General features: G+C 41.3%; 1 long non-coding RNA gene across 1 annotated transcript; it reads left to right on the forward strand.

Annotated features, from left to right (window-relative positions):
• The first annotated feature begins 41 nt into the window (after positions 1–41).
• LOC140706533 (uncharacterized) lies at positions 42–21,409 on the forward strand. The gene is made up of 2 exons (XR_012086200.2): positions 42–244; positions 12,500–21,409. It is a non-coding gene; the product is annotated as an uncharacterized LOC140706533 (long non-coding RNA).
• The last annotated feature ends 2,200 nt before the right edge of the window (positions 21,410–23,609 follow it).

Raw genomic sequence — 23,609 nt, forward strand, 5'->3', positions numbered from 1 at the left:
GCTTTTCGAGCCGAGGTGGGGGGAGTTTTTTGCGCTCCACGTGAGCGCCCAGACCGGTGGAAAGGGGAGGGGGTTGGCGACGGGGCCGTGGAGGTAAGTTGGAGTACGGAGTGCGACAGTCTGGTGAGCGAGATCCGGAGATTTGGTCGTGGGAAGCGAGGGAAAGGAGAGAAAACGGAACGCTCCCCTGGAAAGGCTGAAGGGCCGAGCCGTGAAGATTGCCTCTTCAGCCCTCACGGCATAGGTGACTCCTCGAAAATGTTGGGGGGGGACCCCTTTCTCTCGATCCGTGCTCCCCCTCCGGCAAGTCCTGGAGTGAGTACGGGACTTTGTGTTACGTTTAAAAATAGAAGGTGTAGCTGCAAGAACTGCGATGTTTAGGTTGTGGAATGTAAATGTGCATCATGAAAAAATTTAAGACTCTCAGGGACCTTAAAGGTTAGCAAGGTTTATTTCCAAAGAAGTAGTCGTGTTATGTCTGTCTCAGCACGTTGGCAGAACTCAAGGGGAAAAAGGGGGGGGGGAATATTGTGGTAATCTAAAGGCTAACATTTATTTCAGTCTGAGCTTCCCTGGATCAAAATCCACTTCTTCAAACACAGAAAACCCAAGTACTGTATATGGCCTCTATACACTGTGATGTGGCTACAAAAAAAAGGCAAATTCTATTTTGGGCTGCATTAACAGAAGTATAGTTTCCAAATCCCGAGAGGTGCTAGTCCCTTTCTATTCAGCACTGGTTAGGCCTCACCTTGAGTATTGTGTCCAGTTCTGGACACCACACTTCAAGAAGGATGCTAACAAATTGGAACAAGTTCAGAGGAGGGCGACAAGGATGATCAGGGGGCTGGAAACCAAGGCTTATGAGGAAAGGCTGAAAGAATTGGGCATGTTTAGCCTTGAGAAAAGAAGACTGAGGGGTGATATGATAGCACTTTTCAAATACTGTATTTGAAAGGCTGTTGTACAGAGGCGCAAGATCTGTTCTCAGTCATCCCAGAGTGCAGGACATGCAACAGTGGGCTATTACAGGAAGCCAGATTTCGACTGAACATCAGGAAAACTCTTCTGTTAAAGTTGTAAAACCGTGGAACCAATCACCTGGAGAGGTGGTGAGTGCTCCAACACTGGAAGCATTCAAAAGAAACTTAGAGTACCATGTGGCAGATTTCGTTTGATTTGTATTCCTGCACTGAGCCTGAGGTTGGACTAGCTGGCCTTATTAGGATCCTTCCAACTTCATTATTCTATCAATCTATATTAATATGTGTTAATAGAGGATATGGCCAGGTGAAGATCCAGGAAACAAATAAGTGACAGTGGTTTCTTAACAGGAATAGAGCGATCAAATTATCAGTTGCCTGACCGAATAGGTTTTATTTGGCTTTTGTGGACTGTAGCCTGGGAAAATGTGTGTTAAATCAAAATACTGTTCATTTCTCATGAAAGTGCCCTAAGGTTTTTTGTTGCTTTTTGCTGCAACAGACTGACATGGCTCCCTGCCCCTTCCCCAGGCAACATTTCACTGAAGGTCACAAATAGCTTGCTATTCTGTTATGCCCAGCAGTAGAATTCTTAAAGAAGGTTGGCTAACTTGTTTGATTGCTTTGAGTTACATACTGCCTCATAGTGTATTTGTAGCACTCTCTGGGCAATGTACAACATAATTAGGCAAGGAACACTTGCTCCCCATGAGCTGGGTACTCATTTAAATAACCTCAGAAGGATAGACAGCTGAGTCAACCTTGACTGGGCTATTTGAACCCCTCGAGACCACACTAAGGTCATGAGTCTTGGCTGCAGTACTGTAGTTTAACTACTGCACCAGAGGGTTTGCTTTGTTGATAGATAGTCACTGCCCTTCTTTGGCATATATATAGGCAGGCAAAATGTGGCTCTCTTGTTGGACTGCAACTCTTATCAGCCCTAGCCAACATAGCTACTGGTGAACAGTGCTGGGAGTTGCAGTCCAATTACTACTTTGTCTTATTCTATTCTAAGCATTAATTTATTTCTTACATATAATCATTCTTCTTAGAGATGTAATAAATACATAGAAATGTTTTTCATCAAGAATTTCAGTGTCAGACTCCTGCATAACTCTTTCCATTTCCTGTGTGACTTCTTGGCACTGCAACAAGAGTGAGACATGAAGACTCTCACCCACACCCATACATTGCCACTTAACTCCCTTTTCCCCCTGATCAGAAGATATAGTTCTGTACAAAATAAAGCAATCCATCTGCAAACTCCTCAGGATAGTTGAAAAGGATAGGGGGCAGTCTTCAAAAAATAGGGATTCCTGTTGAAAAACAGTTTCAGTAATGCTCTGCTCTTGATGATTTATTTCTTCAAAGTGTTTTGAGAGCAACGTTCACTTCACTTTCTAAAACTGCAAGTGCTTCATCACAGGTGTCTTCTTCAAAGACAGCTGTCATCCTTGTATCTCTTCTGTGCAGTTCTTCAGTAGATTGTTGCCACCTTCTCTTTATTTTATTCTGGTCAAGTGTGTTCCCATGTTGATCTTTCAGCATCATTGTATATCCCATGCATTTTATCCATATTTTAAAACAAGTAAAAACTTTGTAGTGTGTCAAAGACTAACCAATTTATTAGCCTGAGGAAATTGATTTCATCCATGAAAGCTTGCTATTTGTTTAATATTTTAGTAGTGCATTAAGAGTGATCACTCTTTCTTGCATTTGTGTAATTGTGGGGACCACATAACCTATTCCATGTTCTTTCTGATGAATTTATTGTGGCATATGGCAATAAAATGGTTTCCAGTTGAAAATAAAACTTTTAGCCTTTGAATTGCCACAAGAGTCTTCATTATTATTTTTGCACAGTATAATAAGAGAGTCACCCCATTAGATACTGTTATCCCAATATTCGTTGTCACTCCCCTTTCCAGTGGAAGTGTTCTTCCTATCATAGAAATAGTAAACTTATTTTCAGCTGAAAACAGCTGAGGAATCAGGAAATGATGGAAGAGATAAATCAACCCTCAGCTTTCCTGGCTAAAAAGATACTGGTGGAAAAAGTAATAAAAAGTCGTTTTGTTTTGACACAGTGAGAGACCATGAGGCAAGGAAGTGACTTGGAACTGTTTAACACAACTGTGGTTGCAGGAATTCACTTTGGTGTCTCCGTTTCCATGGTACAGATAAAGGAAGCTAAACTTAGTGACTCAACTGTGGCTGTACATTTGCAGATTCTTTTACAGGCCCAACTGCTAGGGCTAGAAAAGTGGCTTTAGCATAAAATGTCAGGAACTAGATGCACATGTTATAACTAGAGTTAGCTTATTTCTGGATTGCAGGTTAGCTAGAGTGTCCAGTAGAAGTGATGTTTCCAAGTTCTGGATATCAGTGAGTAAGGATGAGTATTGATCCCATTTAATCTCCAATTCCTCTTATGTTTCAGGGTCATGTGAAAGAGAGTGAGTTTATCTACAAAAACATATTTGTATTAGAGAATCGTTTAAAGTAGGGGCAGAGTTCAGATGTTGGCTTACAACAATGCTCGTTAGTTCTGTCCAACATAACCAACAATGAAGAATTACGAATGAAGAATTATGTATGAGAACTGTGATCCCCCCCCAAAAAAAATCTTACTGAGTTTTTCTGAATACAGTCATGTACGTCATACGGGAGCATTTAATTAGTCTGTTTGTATTTATGTTGTTACATAAGGTTACATCGTTGTCCTTTGCTCCTTCACAACAATTGTGGGATCTTAGGTTAAAAACAAGGTAAGCATTGCTTCTTTAAACCTCAGAAGGTAAGCAAACCTTCTGAGGTTTAAAGAGCTTCCTTCCCCCTCCTTTTCCAGCCTTTAGTTGGCAACCCAGACAATTTCCACTCTTGGTACAACTAAAGAGATGGAGAGTTGAGTCCTCAGTAGACACATTCTGTTATGGCTCTGTGTGCTCTGCACCATGGCAGACTCAGTACAGTCGACCCTCTACTTACAGAATTAATCTGTATTGGAATGGTGGCTGCAGGTCAAAAAGTCTGTAGGTCAAGTCTCCATTGACCTACAATGCATTGAAAACCGATTAATCCGTAACCGGCCGTTTTTGTTCTGTTTTTGTTCCATTTTGGTTTTTTTCTGGTCTGTAAGTCGATTCTCCGGCTGCAAGTCGAACCTAAATTTTGCAGCCAGAGAAGTCCGTAACTCGAAAAGTCTGTAAGTTGAGGGTCCACTGTAAATGCGATTGCATTGTGCTTGCTTTGTATGCTCCTGAGCCTTGCCTTTCCAAAAGATGGGATGAAGAATGGGAAAGGCATAAGCAATATGGGAAGCAGTGGAAGCTAGAGCATGGTTTGGCCAATTTCATCCCTCCAAATACTGTTGTACTATAATTCCAAGCATTCCTCATCATTGGCTGTACTTGATGGGAAGTACAGTCCAACGTCTGGAGGACCACATGTTGCTCATCCACACCCTCAATTGCTTCTGCTTCTCAGATTCCTCTTCAAACTAACTCACAGGGCTCAATTCCACTGACAGTAAAACCTGCTGCTGTATTTAAAAAAAAACTTACAATTTAGCATACACATGAGATGCATGCATACCTCAAACACTGTAAAATAGTGAATTTTTCCGGTCCTCTGCCAAAGATCCATTTATTCTGGGGTAAATGTGGGGTTGATTTCACATATCTTAACTCATCATCTGCCTTTAAAAAAACCTTGCTGTCTGATACAGCACTATACTGGGAATATAGCAAGAAGTAAAAAAGTAAAAGAAAAGCCAGCATGTTTGTACGCCCGCTCACTCCCTCCACTTGCTTACCCCTGCCCACCTGATCACCCCTTCACACACCCGGATGCCCCTTCACCTGCCCAGTTGCCCCCTTTCACTTGCTTGGTCCCTTGCCTACCTGGTTACCTCCCTTGTTTCACCCCCCACCTGTCTGATCGCCCCTTCGCCTGCCCAGTCGCTCCCCAGCTTGTTCACTTGCCGATATACCTGATTTCTCAGCCTCTTGCCTCCTCCCTCGCTTGCCTGATTACCCTGCCTATCTTCCAGCACCTGTCTGTGAACGTCCCTACCTTCACCCCTTTCTCCCCCCACCAGGTGATCAAATTGATCAGAGATGCAGATGGCAGCGGCGGTAAGTGGTGACCGCAGGGAGCCCTGAGATGGCTGATGAGGATGCACACACCAGCATAATTATGTTTTAGGTTAAAATCCACATAACTTTACCCTGAATAATTAAAAACAATTCCACCTGCTGGTTTGTTCCAGCAGTGGGAACATGGCCTTATTTGATCACTTCATCAGTCCCTGAGGTCCTTCTAAGCCTGGAGGGCAGACATTTCTGTGCTGTTCTCAAGACAATCCAAAGGATGGTTCCCTGTGAGCTGAGACTGGCAGCCCAGTCGTTACTGCAGTGTTAGACAGCACCCTAGGATGTACCTCTCTGATTGTATTCTTCTACTCCATTAAAAATCTGGTCACCTCAAGTCATAGCTTTGGTTTGCTTGTGTGGTTATGTTTTCCATCGCATTTCTCAACTGCCGTAAGTGCTGGAGGTAACTGCTCTTTTAAAAAAATGAAGGCTGAAATGTCAAGTTTTCTTACAAAACAAAATCCAGATTTTAAAGAAAGGAGAGAGGGAGATTAGGGGTCTAGAACAGTTTAGGCAAATGTCTTAATACAAAGGATTTGACTGTAGGGTTTATGAGATGGAAGGGGGGGCCTTCAAATTCTGTCTCAACCCTGGAAGCTCACATGTAGAGGTGAGGGCTTGATGCTAGTGGAACCACTCCTTAAATATTTCACAATGAAAGCCCTGTTAGAGTCTCCACAAGTTATTTCCAACCTGATTTTGGAGACACAGGACTGTGGAAGCTGCTGCATCTTCTTTTTCATTCTGAAGTGTTCCCAGACAGACAGCTCACAGCCCTTACAATCCAAAGCATTGTGCAATACTTTATCTTTCTTGTGTTGGTGGAATTTGCTTTGTAAGCAAAAAGTGGAAAGAGTAATGTGGAAAACATAGGAGAGTTAAGAGTGGAAGATGCCAGTCCTCCGATCACATCCCAGGAATAATGCAGAATGGTTGCACAATAAAAGTTTCCTTTAGGAGAAGCACTATACTGGCAAGGAGATCTTTCAGTGTCTTTAGGAAGTGCTGAAAGAATACAGCAGCAATTTTACCATGATCTCCTGCATGTTCTAAAATGATGATTCGGGCAAGGTGGGTTTTTGTGTGCGAAAGTCTGGAACTGATCCATGAGGTTCATATTCCTTCCCCCGCCTCCCATCTTTAACACTGGACCAAGTGCAGTGATGCACTTTGATAGTTTGCCTGACTAGGCCCAAAAGGAAGAAAAATTGCTGGCTTTCTTTTCTGCTATATAGTCAGAAGGATACAGTAGAGTTCCTGAGTCTCAGTTCTACTATACTGAATTATCGTCATATTGATGATGTTTGAGGCCTGGTATATCAAAGCCAATCTTTGCCTGCACTTCATGATATACATTGTTGCACCATATTTCAGCAGCCTTTCTAATAATGACTTGTCACATTCTGCAACAGTTATTGGGACCATGAGTGTCTCTGTTGTGTTGTGTAATGTGGACTATGGAAAGGTTGAGGGTCTGAAGCTAGCTGGAAGTTGGGGTCAAGTATTTGTGAATGCTGTCTTGTGTGCAATTATATCCCACCTCCAAAAAGCAAACCTATATGTATCCTGGGAAGCTGCCTGCTGCATTCCCTCTTCTAATTCTTGTGTTATGACCAAATTGTATTAGATGGTTCCTTATCGCAGTTTGTTAGATTACACAGCAGTTTTGATGTCATCTGAATAATGATGGCTCCATTCTATAGAATCTTGAGATCTGTCATTTGATGAAGAACTTAGAACCAAGGAATACTAGTGCTTTCTCTTGAACTAAAGATAAGAATACTAAGTACATCAACAAGAGTGAACTGAACTTCATTATTAAACTGCTATAACCAAGTAGGGTAACTACGTACACAGAACTCCCTTTCTTCATTTTTTTTTATTACAAGAACCCTGCAGGGTAGATTAAGCTGAAAGACTGTGATTGACACAAGTCATCTCTGAGTTTCATGACCAAGTGGGGACTTGATGTCAGGTCTCCAAGTCCTAGTCTAACATAACTCACTGCATGGTTCTCTACACTGTCTGGTCTGTAACTTGTGGGAGCAGATTAAAGACATAATAGTTGGTGAATAGAGATGGGCATGAAGTACTTGTGCCACTTTGTCTTAAGTTGTTCTTAGACAAGGAGGTGGATCAGGGATTCCTTCAGTACTGTCTTTGAATGGCCAGTTCCTGGAGGAGGCCTAGAAGGAAATTCTGAGCTCCTGCCTGGACTGGGAGATTGTGTACTGGTAAAGGACGGAGCAGCATGCACCAGCTGGTGAGTGGAGGTACCTGTGAGGGGGGTGGGGGAATGGAACAGACAACTTAGGACAAAGGGGCACAAAGTACTTTATGCCCATCTTTAATGGTGAGTATTCACCCCCTACAGCTCACCATTGTCTAATTATAGATTCTCTCTTTTTTTAGTTGATATGAATGTAGATTTAGTGGGTTCAGTAAAATATCATGACATTTAGAAAAACATTTGTGTTTACTGAATTGAATGTTCATCTTCACATGGAGACATACTTATTAAAAAACATATAACATTTCACACAAACAAGGAACGTGAACATTTTTGTGTTGGCCAATGGTTGCATCATCTGAAGAGTCAATAGTTCTGTTGTCTTAAAACATGTGACGGGCTCTTGAATCACTTGATTGTAGACGTGCAGGCAGCTTAAATGTGGTTACCCTATCATTATAAAACAGATTGTAAGTGAATGTCAGTCAAAATATTAGTTTTATTGCATTTATTTTCTACACCCCCTCCCATTCAAATATGTCACCACTCAAGAAAGTTATTTTTAAAGCATACCTGTATTACTCATATGTTTTGCCTTTACCATTTTATAGTTTTACTTCCTGGAGATAGTTGAAAGGAACTGAGACTGTGATGTTATAGAACAATAAAGAACTGGATTTAAGAGATTAAGATCTGATCTTATTTATGCAATAAATAGCAAAAAAAGTAGGGTTGTTCCTTCAGGGCTGCTACATCTTCTCTTGGCACATTATCTTGTTCAAAGTTAATCAATATGGGGCTTTTGTCCCTAACATTAACATGATAATCTTTGAGCTGACCCTTAGTTTTGTTTAATATTTTCAACCAGGAAATGAAAAACATTAATTTTCTCCCTTAGATATGTATGCTTGTCACAAGCATACATATCTAAGGGATATGTAAGGGATATGTAACTTGCAACCAGCTTTTTAGAAGATGGAGCTTTAACCTGGTCAAACATGTTTGGATTTTACTACAGTTGTTGCTATGCACAGTCAAATTTATTCTAACATATGGCAACCCTATGAATTAATAATACCTTAATGATCTTCTCATTAACAGCCCTGTCGAGGTCTTACAAACTAAAGTCTGTGTGGGTTCCTTTATTGAGGCAATCCTTTTTATATTATATCTTCATGTTTTTCTGATAGCTTCCCCTTTTCTTTGGATTATTGTCTTCTCCACTGAGAAGTGTGATAACTTCAGTTTGGTCATTTGTAGCTTCTTGTGAGAGTTCAGACTTGATTTGGTTCAGAACCCAACCATTTGTCTAATTTCAGCCTGTGGTATCTGTAAAGCTTTTTTTCCAGCACCACATTTCAAATGATGCCTCAGCATAAATATTCAAATAGTACTTAAAATATTGTTATTGAAATAATGTAAACACTAATAGTTTCTTCAAGAAAGTTAAGAACCTACCTGTGGTTTTCCCAGTCTTCTCACCATTTGGCAAAACCCTTTAGCCATGGTGGTAAATTCCTCAATCTTCTGTTCCATGTCCTCCATTGCCGATATTGATTGTGAAGATCTGCCCACATATGCCTCCATGACCTCCACCTCCATTGCCAGATCATTGTTTTCAACTGGAACAGTTTCAAGGGACTTTGTTATTGTGCTTCCTTAGGTGTGGTCAGGAATCTGCCTGTCTCATGAACAACTGGTTTCATCTTCCTATTTCTTACCTTACATTTCGACTCTCCCGCTCACTCTTTTGAGGGCCCTTTAAATGGGTGCCTGTTCAGGACATAGCATTTTCTATATATTTTAACAATGATAATTGTACTCCGGTGACTGAGAGCTTTAAGTCGTCCCATTGCTATGCTTTAATCTAGCTGAGTAATGCTTTCATGGTCATGTGAAAGAGGCATAAGAAGATCCTTCATCTTAGATATATGTTATTTTGCAGCTGAAGTCACTTCATTTATTCCTTTTTTTATTTGCTGGAGCTTGAAGTTCTGGTGTTTACTGGGCATCTGTACAACCATGGATTATCTTATTTGATCCTTGAAATATGTGATAAAACATAATGGTCTGACACTTCTCCACAGTGCAAAGCTATTTGTCATATTCATTGATAGACCTGGCTGCTTTTAATTGAAAATTGGGAGTGTATTGACAATCCTAGGCAAAAGTAAAGTTTGCTACATGTTGAAGTCCATAACATCCTAAGAAATAATTAATAGAAAATGTTGGTGTACGGTCTTGTCTGCTGCATTGTTGTAGATAGATTCTTACCGTGATTTCAGAATGAACTGAGCTCACTCAGATGTCCTTCACAGAGGCTGTATTGGAGCGATGTAACGTATTTTTCTGTGTATAAGATGCCTAAACGAATAAGACCCTCCCTTTTCTAACCCAGAATTTCTTTCTTCACAAGAAAGTGGAGGGGGGAGGCAGGGATCAAAGCGCTTTGATCCCTCCTTACTTCTGTGTATAAGACAACCCTAAATTTTTAATCTAAATATTTTAGAGAAAAGTATCATCTTATACATGGACAAATACGGTAGTTAGCAAAAGCACCTGATGCAACTTTTCAAGACCTTTCTGACTCTGTAGGCAATAAATTAAAGAACTTCGTTTTGCACATGTTGCTTCTTCGCTGACAGACAACAGGAAGAGGTGGAGATTTGTATCATCCTTTTACCTGGGGCACTTCTAGGGTGTATGTTGCTTCATGTTTTTTTTTTCTTTCTTCATACGGCATAAATCTTCTGTGTAATGATTATAAATATTTTCTGCCCAGAAAAGAAAACTGTAAAATAGGAGGAGCATGGATAGTTGTAATTGCCACATCACTGGCCTACTTTGTGAGCTTTATTTGGGCTTTTGTGAAATGTGTCAATAATCCAAGCTTGCTGATGTTTGATCTCAGTGAGGATTTCTTCTAAATAATGATTCTTGCTTTCTTGTAAGAATGTGTGGAATTCCAGTGTACATCTGATCTTTATGTAATATGAACGTCCATTCTACCCACAATAAAAAACACTAAACTGTACTTTATTTTTTGTTTTTGGAAGGATGGGTCCACCACATTGTGCTTCTGGAGAGGCTGTCTTCTCTATGTCTGAGAGCAAGTTTCTGTCAGGAAATCTAGCAATATTATCTCAATAATATCACATGTTCCCTGTAAGGAACTCATGATGGAATACATAGAGAACCCCTATTTTATTCTTATAGCAACCTTGGGAAGTATATGAAGCTAAGAGAAAATGATGGGCTTAAGATTGCTCAGGAAGTTTCAGTGAGTCTTGTGGTACCTTAAAGACAGTTTTTATTTGGTACATGCTTTGGGGAACGTCCTTCATCATTGTATGGAGTGTAGTTTCAGTTGGCAAAAATGTATACACAAGTTGGGTGGAAGAAGGTGAGGGGAATTGAAACACAGAAGATGCCAGTGTAACAGTGGTTATTTAACAATACCTGAAAAGAGGACAACATTCATTGTAACATAGATAAGCAGATGAACGTGTGTGATGATGAAAAAAAATCATTGTCCAATCAAAAAGAGAAGTGTAACCTTTCCACAGGGCCAGAGGAAACAGAAATGTAAACATTGGGGAGACTATTGCGGGGCAACAAACAGAACCTGGGTGGAAAGACAGGTAAATCTGCATAGTTGACACTAGTTAACACATGTAATGAGACCAGACGTCTCTCTCTCTATTCAGGCTACAGGAGATAGATTTAAACCTTACGATGAGTTCTTCTTCAGCTACGTCTCTTTGGAATTGCTTTTTAAGAGCATTTGTTAAAGCATGGCAACCTTGAGGTTCAGGGACAGAATGTTCCATGAGACTGAAATATTCTGTCAATGGTCTTTTAATATTGCCAGTTTTTAATGTCACATCTGTGTTCCTTTTGCATAGAGACTATCTACTTTTCTCCCATGGAAAATGAAGTATGGCATTTTTACATTGGAGGATAAATGAGTGGAAAAATCCCTGATGTGGAGGATCCTCTACTAACGTAGGGAACATAATTAGAACCTTAGTTGTGCCTTGAGAGTAGACGTGGGGACAGAGGTGGCATACAAGTCCGGGTCTGCCATAGGTGCTGACTTCTGGGTCTGTATCTTGTTGTAAGGTCTGTTGCTGCTGCTGCTGAGTACTGTATTTTTCCGTGTATAAGATGCCCTCATGTATAAGACACCCCCTTTCTAACCCAGAATTTCTTTCTCCACAAGAAAGTGGAGGGGGAAAGCAGGAATCATCTAAGCGCTTTGATTCCTGCTTTCCCCATCCGTGTTTTTGTGAAGAAAGTGGAGGGGTAAAACACTTTCCTCACAAGAAAGTGGAGGTGAAAAGCAGGAATCAAAGCACTTTGATGATTCCTGCTTTCCCCCTCCACTTTCTACCAAGGAAAGTGGAGGGGGAAAGCAGGGATCAAAGCGCTTTGATCTCTCCCCCTCCTTATTTCTGTGTATAAGATGATTCTAATTTTTTAATCTAAATGTTTTAGAGAAAAGTATCTTATACATGGAAAAATGCAATAACCTTTCCAGACTGGACAGTTGTCTGTAAGCAAATATAGATCTGCTAATCTGAAGCATGTGAGAAGAAAGTGTTGTTATGTAGATCATAAAAGATTTTGAGTGGTCTCAGTTATGAACTGTTGGTCACAGCGAGTTGTGTTCTATTGTGATCTTCTCCACGTTTGTGCAGTAGAAGGCCTTGCCTGGGTAACCAGCTGGTCATAGCGATCTGTTACCCCCTTACTTCCTTGTTACGTACTACAATGTGAGAAATGCCCAATTTAAATTCTCACATGAAGAATCTCTATCCTGGAGGCCTGTATCAATCTGTAGACCTAGTATTGTGCAGTCCATCTTGAAAAGATTATATAGCAGCAGCAATATTTTCTACTCATCTTTTAAGAGCCAGATCAGAATGTGGTGTTATGTTATTGTAGTGATTCCCAAAGCTTGGAAGTAATATGTTACTTGTAACAAATTACTTTGAAAATTACTTTTCACAGTCATGGGATTATTTTAAGAACTGCAATAACTTAACCAACTTATAACTTTTTCAATGGAATGAGAAACTCTCTCTCTCTCTCTCTTTCTCTGTGCTATTTTTTCCTTCTCTCAACAGCAGTGGAGAGGAAAAAGGGTCTTCGTTTGCTATATCTCATGACCTCTCCTTATGGAGGAGGGGAAGGAGGCATTGTAAAGTGAGGAAGAAGAAAAAGAGGAAAACCAGAGAGGCCAACTCAAGCCGAAGAAGAAAAGGAGGAAGAGAAACTGCTGGAGAGACTTGAAGAGAGGTTTGGGGGACAGGACCCTTTTAAAAAGTCTGAGTTGCTTTCCATATTAATTGCCAGAAAAGGATGAGCTTCACAGAACAAGGAAGGCAACATGAGGAGCAGAAATAATTAAATAGGCTGATTTCTTTTGGATTTTGGATGGGGAGCAATGAAAGCAGCAGAAAGGGGAGGAAGTGGAAATATATACATGCACCCACTTTTGTGAGAGAGGAGGCAATGTAGAAATCACCAAAATGTGAAAACAGAAATACAAAACAATGAAGGGGTTAATCATTATTTACATAGGTGCCATTTTCACTTACAGAGCTAGCTTAGGATATTTTGCTGCCTGAGGCAAAGAACAAGATGGCACCTCTTCTATTCCACTTAAAAGCAGCTGACCAGGTGGATCTTCTTTCTGTACTTAATGATGGGACTGCATCCTCCATGCCTGCTGATACCAGCAGGCTAACTTAGGTCTGGCTGCTTGGAATACATAGTTCTGCCCTCTGGATTGAGAGGGCAGTGGAATGGTTAGGAGCTAATGCTGATACCACCTTCACTCTACCATACCTCTACTGCCTGGATCAGTTGCCTCCATCTAATGATATAGCCAGCCCTGTCCATTATATTCTCAATACTGTACCAGGAGATCTGGGATCTCTGTAAATCACAGGTAATTGACCAGATAGGTGGGGTATAAATACAATAAATAAATAAAAATAAATAAAATAATTCCCGCCCATGGAGCCATTATGTCATCTGATTCATTCTTCCACTGTCCAAAATATGCAGCAGATGGTAATCCACAGAAATGGAACAGACAAATGTAACAACATCACCTCCTCGAAGAGTAGGGACTACGATAGGAAGCTGAACGAGGATGGGTGTGGTTCTTGTTGTAGATGTAAACATGCCAGGGATAGGAAGGGAGGAGAGAATCCCATTGTGTTAAGTATTCTCTGCCTGCTTGCAGTAGATTATGGGATAGACTCCGCTTCCTCTTATCTGTGTAGAATTCTGGTTGTGACAGTGGAGGAGCCCAGATGGCTGAGTCTGATTAATCAGAGCTTTAGCTTATAATTTGCAATCAAACCAAGGTAGTTGATTTGAATGCTTTTTACTGCAGTAATTTTTTTTGGGGTTGGCTTTTCCAATCTTTTGCTCCTCATCAGGGGTCCCTGCATTGCACACTGTGTTTTTCCGGACTTAAATAAATAACAAAATGAGCAACATGACGATGTGATATGAGAAGACAGAGAGAAATTGTTTCCAGGGTATAAGTCTGATTTGTCAGGCATAAAAACAGTTTAAATCAGATCTTTGATATGATTTCAGCTGTAATGGTGCGTTATTTGTAATGAACAAATCATGAAACAAATCATGCTAATTTGGAAACTACATGAAGTGTAGCTCCTGCTGTGATAATCAGATCCTTTCAATTGTTTAGGAATTCTTAATTCTAATCTTTGGCCTTCTCGTTATTTGTTCTTTATCTCTTAAAACTTGGGGTCATGGAACAATTGGCAGAATCAGTTCAACTTTCTAAATATTTCCTAACTGGAAATTTTCTAAAATGGACAGTTTTTTTTTTAACTACACCAAGTTGAAATTCTCTGCCTACTCTGTTTCTAGATCTTTGCAATCAAAACTTTCCTCCCCCAAGCCAGGCAGTTTTTTTTAAAAAAATGGTTAAAACAAAATCTCACATTTCTTCAGTTATTGAAGCCAGTAGTTTTACTGAGCCACCATTGGCCTTCCATTGAAATCTCTACTTGGGAATAAGCTAAACATTGGTTTAAGTAGAACTTTCTTTCAAATTAGCATTTTTTGAGGATTGCAGCGTATGTCTTGCTTATGCAGTTTGAAAATGTATACTTCTTGACCACTGGCTGCTCCAAAAGGTAGTTCCTCACTAGCCCGCGAGTCTATCATTTCATAGATCCAGTATGTCTGTGTGTGTGTGTCATAAAGTCCATTTAAACTTATGGTGACTTTTTCCAGGATTTTCTAGACTCAGAATATACAGATGTGGCTTACCCTTCTCTTCTTCCGGGGGGGCCCTGGGACTCTGCAGCTTTCCTAAGGCCGCACAGACTGGCTCTGTGCATAGGAGGCACAGTGGGGAATCAAACTCCTAACCTCTGGCTCCGCAGCCATGTACCTAAACCACTGAGCTATCCAGCCATCAGATCCAGTGTAGCCATGCAGAAATTCCCTTTTACATGCCACACCCTTTAGTTTATATAAATCAGCTGTAGGATGGAGCTCTCAGTCTTCTCAGGCAGCACTAAACAAGAAAAAGCAGTCATCTCTTTTAACTTGTTGATATCCTTAGGTCAACTGCAGGCTAGGCATACATGCTTGTCCTATGATACTGTGATGGGGGAGGGAGCAAGGTGGAGGTTGGAAATTGGAATAGTGGTCTTGGAAATCAAGCTAGCTATATATACAGCAATCTGAGTTGTCTTGAACTATGCTGAAGGTGGCTAAAGGGACACTAAAGTCCTTTTCTAATCCCCCAAGATTCCTAGCTTTGGTGTAGATCTCCTCTTGAGTGTTATATATCTCACACATACCAGCAGTGTATACATTAGAGTTAATATCCGAAATGTGGTGAATATTGACATTGCCATGCGAATATCAAGTGGTGCAGAATGCAGCGGCCAGACTCCTTACCGGAGTGAGAAAACACCAACATATTTCTCCTGTTCTGGTCATGCTGCACTGGCTGCCCATCCGTTTCCGCATTGAATTCAAAGTTCTAATGCTTACCTATAAGTCCCTAAACGGTTTAGGACCTCGATACTTGGCGGAGCGCCTGCTCCCACCAAGATCTACTCGGATTACCCGCACGAGTCAGGATGTGAGGCTGAGGAGCCTGACGCCGAAGGAGGCCCGGAGGGAAAAGACTCGAAGCCGGGCCTTCTCGGCGGTGGCTCCTTGCCTTTGGAACAACCTTCCTCCGGAGATTCGCGAGGCTGGGTACTTTCAAATGCCAGCTGAAAACATGGATGTACATCCAGGCCTTCCCTCCTGTCAACTACTGATTTCTTTTGCTTTGCTATTTATTATTTATTTATTCCTGCACTATTTGTTATTGTTGTATGCTAATGTTTTTATGTTTTTTAAATTGTTTTGATATTCTGTAAGCCGCCCAGAGTGGTAGAATATACCAGATGGGCGGGATATAAATTGAACAAATAAATAAAATAAATAAAGAATTCTAGACAAATTTTGTGAATGTCTGACTACTGTAGCAAAATACCAGTGAATGCTGATAGTCTCTAACTACATCTGTCAACATTTGCTTCTGTTATGTCCTCAAAAAGGGGGAGGGAGGGATGGATGGATGGATGGATGGATGGATGGATGGATGGATGGATGGATGGATGGATGGATGGATGGATGGATGGATGGATAGATAGATAGATAGATAGATAGATAGATAGATAGATAGATAGATAGATAGATAGATAGATAGATAGATAGATAGATAGATAGATAGATAGATATTCTCAAAACGGAACTCAGATTATCACCATTTGTGTTTGGTTGTGACTCCAAATGTAACAGTGTTTCTTCTTTCTGTTTGCAGGGGCAGATTAACACTGTAGGACTAAAATTAGCCTAGGAAGGTTTCTAGTCATTCCATGGACTTTCCCAACCTCCTATAAAAATCCCACAGGATATAAAATATATTTATAAAAGATTGAAAAGCCGTATGTGTGCACATGCGTGCGCATAAACATACACAGCTTTTCAATCTTTTATAAAGTTTCAAAAGCTAGATAATCATAAAGTACAGAGTTAGAAGGGACCCTATGGATCACTGATTCCAGCCTGTTTCAAGGAGGCACAGTGGGGAATAAACTCCTGTCCTCTGGCTCCACAACCACATACAGTGGTACCTTGCAAGACGATGCCCCTGCAAAATGACAAATCCGCATGACGACGAGGTTTTGCGACTGCCATTGCGCTTTGCAAAACATGTTTTCTATGGGGGAATTTCACTATATGATGTTTCAGTCTGTGCTTCTGAAGACGCTTTTTTTTCCCGAGACCGATGCTTAGCAAGAGGACGATTCTAACAGCTGATTGGTGGCTTCGCAAAATGGCTTCCCTAGAGTGTTTTCGGCACCAGTGCTTCGGAAGACAGCGATTTAAAATGGCTTCCCTATGGGCGATCTTCACACAACGATGACTATTTTCCCCATTGGAACGCATTAAACGGCTTTCAATGCATTCCAGCGGGGAAACGCTTTTCGCAAGACAATGATTTAGCTAAACAGTGATTTCAATGGAACGCATTATCATCATCTTGTGGGGCACCACTGTACTGTAATCCCTGAGCTGTCTAGCAGTTCTTTTAACATGAATGAGTGCCCTCCAAAACATTCTGTTCTTAACAGCGCTGTGCAGGTCCTACAAACTCAATGCCATGGCTTTCTTTATTGAGTCAATCATCTATTGTGCAGTCTTCCTCTTTCTCTGTTGCCTTCAACTTTTCCCCAGTATTACTTAGCCTTGGTCTGTGAGCCTTGTCTTCTCATGATGGCCTCGATTTAGTAGAAACCATTGTGGGGAGAATAGATTGAGAGTCAGCATCCTAGGGCTCCAATTTAGTTTCAGCTTGACAACAACCAACAAAAACATATGTTTCCATCTTGTTCTTTGCACAGATGATTCTGTGGGACTGGAAATCAAGCAAGCAGTTTGCTGGCAAATCAGACATTTGCAAGAATTGCTGAGAGAGTGAAGGATATGAGTCTATAACCATTATCTGTATGGGTCTACATACATATTTCAAGGATACTTCCTTTCTACAAAGACTCCACGGTTGGCTCCTGCCTTACTGCCACAATCTGGCTTTCAAAACAAAAACCTCTCGTTCTATTCCTACCTGTCTGAAAGTTCATCCCAGGCAGCTATTCATTCTCGCTGACTATATCTGTGAAGGTCACAGATACATTTTCTGAAACTATAAATAGTTAACCTGTAAACATGGCACTCAGGCTGACTAAATTAGGGTAAGCTGTGAGACCTAACAGTGCTTGGCAGGCAGTCCTCATCCCTTTTCCTGATAGGATCAGACTGTTTGTCCATTTAGCTCAGTACAGCATGCTCTGTTTGGAAGCAGCAATCCAAGGTCTCCTCCAGTAACGAATCTTGCCCATCATCTTTGACCTGATCCTTCTAACTAGGGATATCAACGTTTGAAATTGGGCCCTTCTGCTTGCACCATTCCACTGAGCTACAGTCCCCCTCATAATCCTCTTCTGTGTTAGTCTGTTATTGAGAGAGGAGGGGGCTGTTTCTGTGGTCCCCAGCCCTCCCACTGCCCATCTTTTTTTCCTTGCAAGAAAGGTGAATGGCAGATGCTGGAAGTTTTCAGGAGTGGTGGTTCACCTTTGAAACATGTCACACTCCCCTCCTGTACCATTTACTACTCCAAGATGTCTGTTTCTGAAAAGTGGACATGGGCTTTTAAGCCATTTTTGGCTGTGCTTTTTGCCATTTCTGGCTGTGGAAAGACTCTGGGGCAGAATGTAGTCCCTGAACTCACTACAGCTGCCCATCTTGATCTGTTGGTTTTATCGGGCAGGGGTTTGTTTGTTTGTTTAAAAATATCTTTACTCAACCTTTCTCTTGAAAAAGGATCCAAGGCAGCTTACATTATTAAAAGACAGTATTTAATGCTAATTGCATTGAGTGTACAAATGCTAAAAAGGATGAAATTAATACTATACTAAAAAACATAAGCCCTTTTGACCAGGTGCTTTTGGAGAGGAAGCATATTGTCAGCTAGTGAGTTACAATCTCTTGAGCCCTTCTCCAGCCCCTACTCACTACTACATCATACTCATTCTCTGAAGACTTTGTAAAAGTGTGCGTTCATGATTATAATACCCCCATGAATTGTTCTTTCCTTAAAATTTCCTTCCTGCTTCTCCACTTACCTAGTCTAGCAGTAGTAACTACGACAGCATGGAAGTCTCTTGGGAAGCCTACCTCCTTGAGGTCTCAGACAAAGCTCTAGCAGCATTCTGTGGGCCAGGGCCCCTGGAAAATGTTGGTTTTGCTGCATACCTGACCTTTTTATATACATATCAGTTGCCCTGGAAACTTCATATCTCAAGGAGGGTAGCCTAGACAGCATATACCTGTATCCCCCCCACCCCTTCTATGTAATGTGGAGGTGCATCTCTGCACACCTGTCTTTGCAGAACAGAAGATGGAGGAGAGGGGAATGGAAGTCAACAAAGGAGCAGTCGGAAGCAAAGAGCTGTCTTCAGAACTCTGAGGCATGAAAAATAAAAAGAAGAAAAAAGACTTTGTTAGTTGCAGCTACAGTAGTATCTGGGAAGCAGAACCAAATAGGGTTTATTCCTAACTGACACCAACTGTTAAAGGAGAAGTACCGTATGCAAGATTGCTTCACTCCTCCAGCCCAGTCATTATTTTCCACCATGTAACTGTACATTCCCACATGCTCTGCACTCAGGCAATATAAAGTCTAAATATTTTGAGGCTTGAAAATGTTGCTTGTTGGGGTTCCCCAGAGTAGACAGTAGTTAGTCTGGCTGAGACTCTGAGCTGACATCCATAATAATGTTTTTCAAAGGAGTAGCCATGCTACTTAGATATTTCAGCTTGCATAAGGAAAACAAAAGTATTGTGGTACCTTGGAAGTGAAAAAATTATTTCCATATGAGGTTTCACTTCTGAGGCAGTGGAGTTAGAATCATCAGAAGCTCACAATTAATTCACCCATTAGTTGCTCACTATGTAGAAAATCTTGAAAAGGATAGCCATAACTCAGAATTGACTTGATGGATTCTTCTTCTTCACAAAGTTTCCATAATACTTTTTTTTGGGGGGGTGCGTGTGTGAGTGAGTTTAACACCTAACTCTTCGGTTACCAAATTTTTACCAAGTAAATTTACGTGCTTCTCTACTTACAAATTTATAGCAAAGTATTTGGGGGGAAATGCCTCATTTTGAGTATGCTTGCCACTTATTAGATGTTTTCCATAGGAACTGCAGGGCAAAAATATGGTGCTTTCACAAGTAGAGGAGGAGCCTGTTTGATTCTTTGCCCCCCCCAACCATGGTCACCTGTCTCTAGATTTCACTGTCATCATGGCCTATTAATCTGTGGAAGAGAACTGCCCCTCAGAATTCTTTGTAGCCTGCAGTTGCTTAAGGGATTGCTTTCAGCTGAGTGAAGGGGTGCTGCTTCACAAAGCTGTGCTCCATGTGTGTGAGCTTCACCTGCTGTCTCATGAAAGCATCTCCAATCAAGATGTACACACAGAAGGATTGAGTATCCCTCCAACTTGTGCTTGCTGAGTGTGTATCATTTAACTCAGCTGTTTGTCTCTCTGATATTTTGGTATGTCCATGAGCCATGCCTTGGAAAATTAATCTAATGATCCTGAAGAAAAGAGGAGGTGGAGGTGGGTAAATTTAGCGACTGTCGTGAGTTATTTTGGGTCCTGGAGGGGGGAAAAGGAGAAAAAGAAAAGTCAAGGTGAAAGGGATTTTGAAGAGTTAGCAATACTGTTGCTGGCAGAAACTCTATACTCTCACTGTGCTTTGCTTTATGCAGTTTCAGAGCAGACTTAAATACAGCTTTAAGCCTCTGCATCCCATGGGTTATAGTGGAGAGGCTACAACTTTATAGAGACTCCATATGACTTTCAGGCCATGACACACTTGGGAGCCATTGCATGGGAGAGTGGAGAATCCCAGAGTCCTGAATAACAGCCAGTTGTTTTAAAGCAGTAGACGCCTGAGAGAGCAGCCATGTGCCACATGCAATATTAAGATGCAAATGCTACACCATATTAAATTCCAGGTAACCAGATTTCAGCGATGACCTTAGAACCCAGAGCTGACCTGATTGTTTTTCCACATATTTATGTCTTGATGTTATAACTGGATGTGGAAGAAAAGAGACCGGAGAACAAAATGCAACAATCACAGTAGACCTAGCATAATGGTCTTGCTTACAGATGCCTGATGCAGAATAGCAGATAAGATTCTTATCCATGCAGGTTAAGGCGCATAGCACCTGACACAACTACAAGATTCCTCATGCACCTCTTCTCATCTCAATCGGTATAAAGTACAATGATGGTAAATTAACTAAATAATAGTTTACTACCCTTTTATGACTCAGAATGTGCTGCCTGAGGACATAGCTCCCTCATTCTGTGTAATGGTAGAGCAGATCCTGGCCTAGCTCCTTATTACACAGCAAACGGCCTCTCCTGAATCAAGCAGTCTTCTTGAACAGGCAGAATGACTCCTGGGATTTCTTTGTCCATCAAGATAAGATGGGAGATCTCGCATTTCACTCCATTTTGCTTTCACATTAGTGGGTTACTCGTCTGACCTCTAGATGCTCCTTTCTCTACAAGCTGGATTTTCCAGACCCCAGCCTTGCCTGGCACTTGAGGTGGGCACAAGCTACATACAGCCATCTCTGATTAGAGGATTATTTTATTCGTACCCTCCCCAGAGGTATAAAAATGATTATTGCTCATTTTTTAAAAAGTATCTGATCTTGTGATTGTCATAGGTGGTTCTTTGTCTTTGCAAGTACAATTGAGATACAGTAATTCTTTTAAATCTGTCGAGTGCTGATTTCTCAGAGACCAGATTGTTTTGTTAGTTTTAATTCTACCAGTCTCTTATCTCCCTTGTTCCTTAGATCTCTGCTGCTATTGTTAATAAAGCTTTTTAATATGGAACCTGTGGTTTTATTGTATATTTCTTCACTACATAAGAATCCCCTTGCATGCCAGGTTGCACTCTCATGCTTTGTGGTGGTCAATGGTAAAGGATTATAGATGTTCTAGTGAAAAATCAGCTGCAGTGCCATCTGTGGCTCACCACTGGCCAATGGGGTAGCATCCTAGTGGGATGTAAGTTGGTGAGATGATTTTTTTTAAAGTTCTCGAGTACAACAGATAGTTACTCAACTAGTTACCCATGCTACTTAAGAACATCAAGGAATGGAGATTACACTTGGGGAAACTCCTGATGTCAAAACAAATTATTAGTACTATATTCCACTAAGGAGTAGTGACAATTTCTTATTATTAGCAGAGGTCAAATGAAGGTTGTCTTCTACTGTGTTAAGCAGTTGGACCTTCTGACCAGGTATTGCCAGCAATATGACAACAATCCTCAGTGGCTGACGGGCGTTTTCAGATCTGACTACATCTTTATCCTTTTTTGAACAGATAGATGCTAGAGTCCTTGAACCTGGCCTTTTCTTCATTCAATAATAAACTTTCTCCCAAGCTGTAGCCTTATTCCCAGGGAACACAGACCCTTGAGAAATGATTGCCATTCCTTTGGAGGAACACTAACAGTTTTGCTAGGGCACTTCACTTTACATGTAGCGTCAATGGGCAATACACAGCCCTGCATATGTGACTGGGCTGCCGGTCCCATGACTTCTCATCATTGGCTATATTGGCTTGGACTGAAGGGAGTTGCGATTATCTGAATTGCATTACTAATGTTTCCTACTACCCTAAGGATGTTTTATGAAAGCCTGAAAAAACAGGAGGCAGCTACAAAACTTGAGAAAGACTAATCCATTTGTATGGAATGCTGCAGCTGGGGGTTGTAATCACAGATTTGATCATGACCACCGGGTCTCAACCTGTTCCCTGCCTGATGACCTTGGCATTAAGTCTACAATGTGTGCCACTGTAGTTTAGAATCAATGTTTTGTTTTTCCTTTATAAGTAGAGATGAGGAAAATTTTTAAAAATTGTGATTCGTTTTGATCTGTTATTCATCAAAGTTAACGGATCAACGAATATGAATATACAAATATTCTTTGATGAATTGATTGATCGATCCGTCAATTTGTCTGCACTTTAAACAGCTATAACACTGGCCCCACCTAGAGACACCATATTTGCAGAGAAGCGTCCTCAGACACTTTTCTACAACTCCTGAAAGTTTGGTGAACATTGGATCACAGACCCCCAAGTTATATAATCACAAAGAGGATCCCCACAGGAAAGCTCCCCCAGGTACCTAGAGACTCTAGAATCAAAACGGAGCTTCCTGTGTCTTTCCCCAACACACCTGCCAACTTTGGTGAAGATTGGATGTTGAACATCCAAATCCCCCAGGAGAGTTTACCACACGGCACAGAAGCCCATTCTGACTACCGGCCACTGATCATCTGATCAGAAGCTGATAGGCAGCCACCCTACACACACTGCCAGCCACCCCAACAGCCTACCCCACACCCCCTTCCTTTCCCTACCTTAGCCCCCATCCCACTCCCACCAACACCCTCTTATCTGAATAGCTGCTGCTGAGGTCTCCATCAGGCCTTCACAGCCATGGCATGTAAAAAGGGAGACTGGCTGCCCTTTACAAAGATGGTAGGGAAGCTGCAGCTGCCATCTTTGCAAAGGGCAGCCTGGATTCCCTTAAGGCAGGCTAGGACCAGAAGACCTCGGCAGCAGTGATTAAAGTAAGAGAGTGTTGGTGGGAGTGGGGTGAGATGGGGTGGCGTGGAGCCTAAGGTAGGGAAAGGAAGGGGGTGGGGGAGTAGGCTGTGGTATTGGGTGACTGTGTGGGGTGGTGGCTGCCTTTCTGCCACCGATCAGCTGATCCGCGGCCGGTAGGCAGAATGGTGTGGTCTTTTTTGTGTGTGTGTGTGTTTTTTTAATATGAAGGACGAAAAAAAACAGGTAAATATTTGTCCCTTCATATTCGTGGGGGGTCTCTGGAACCCACAAATATGGATTGACAGATATTTAACGAATTGGCTATATTCATCGGAAAAAGCAGTCCATTTTTATATTCATCCCCAACTCTATTTATAAGTATTCTGCACTTTGAAATTAACCGGAAAGCTATTTTAAGGAGGAAGCTTGTTTGTATCTATTTCTTGAATGCTCTTATCTCCTGTTTCCT

This window comes from Pogona vitticeps, chromosome 4, assembly GCF_051106095.1.
Source record: "Pogona vitticeps strain Pit_001003342236 chromosome 4, PviZW2.1, whole genome shotgun sequence".
Lineage (NCBI taxonomy): Eukaryota > Metazoa > Chordata > Lepidosauria > Squamata > Agamidae > Pogona > Pogona vitticeps.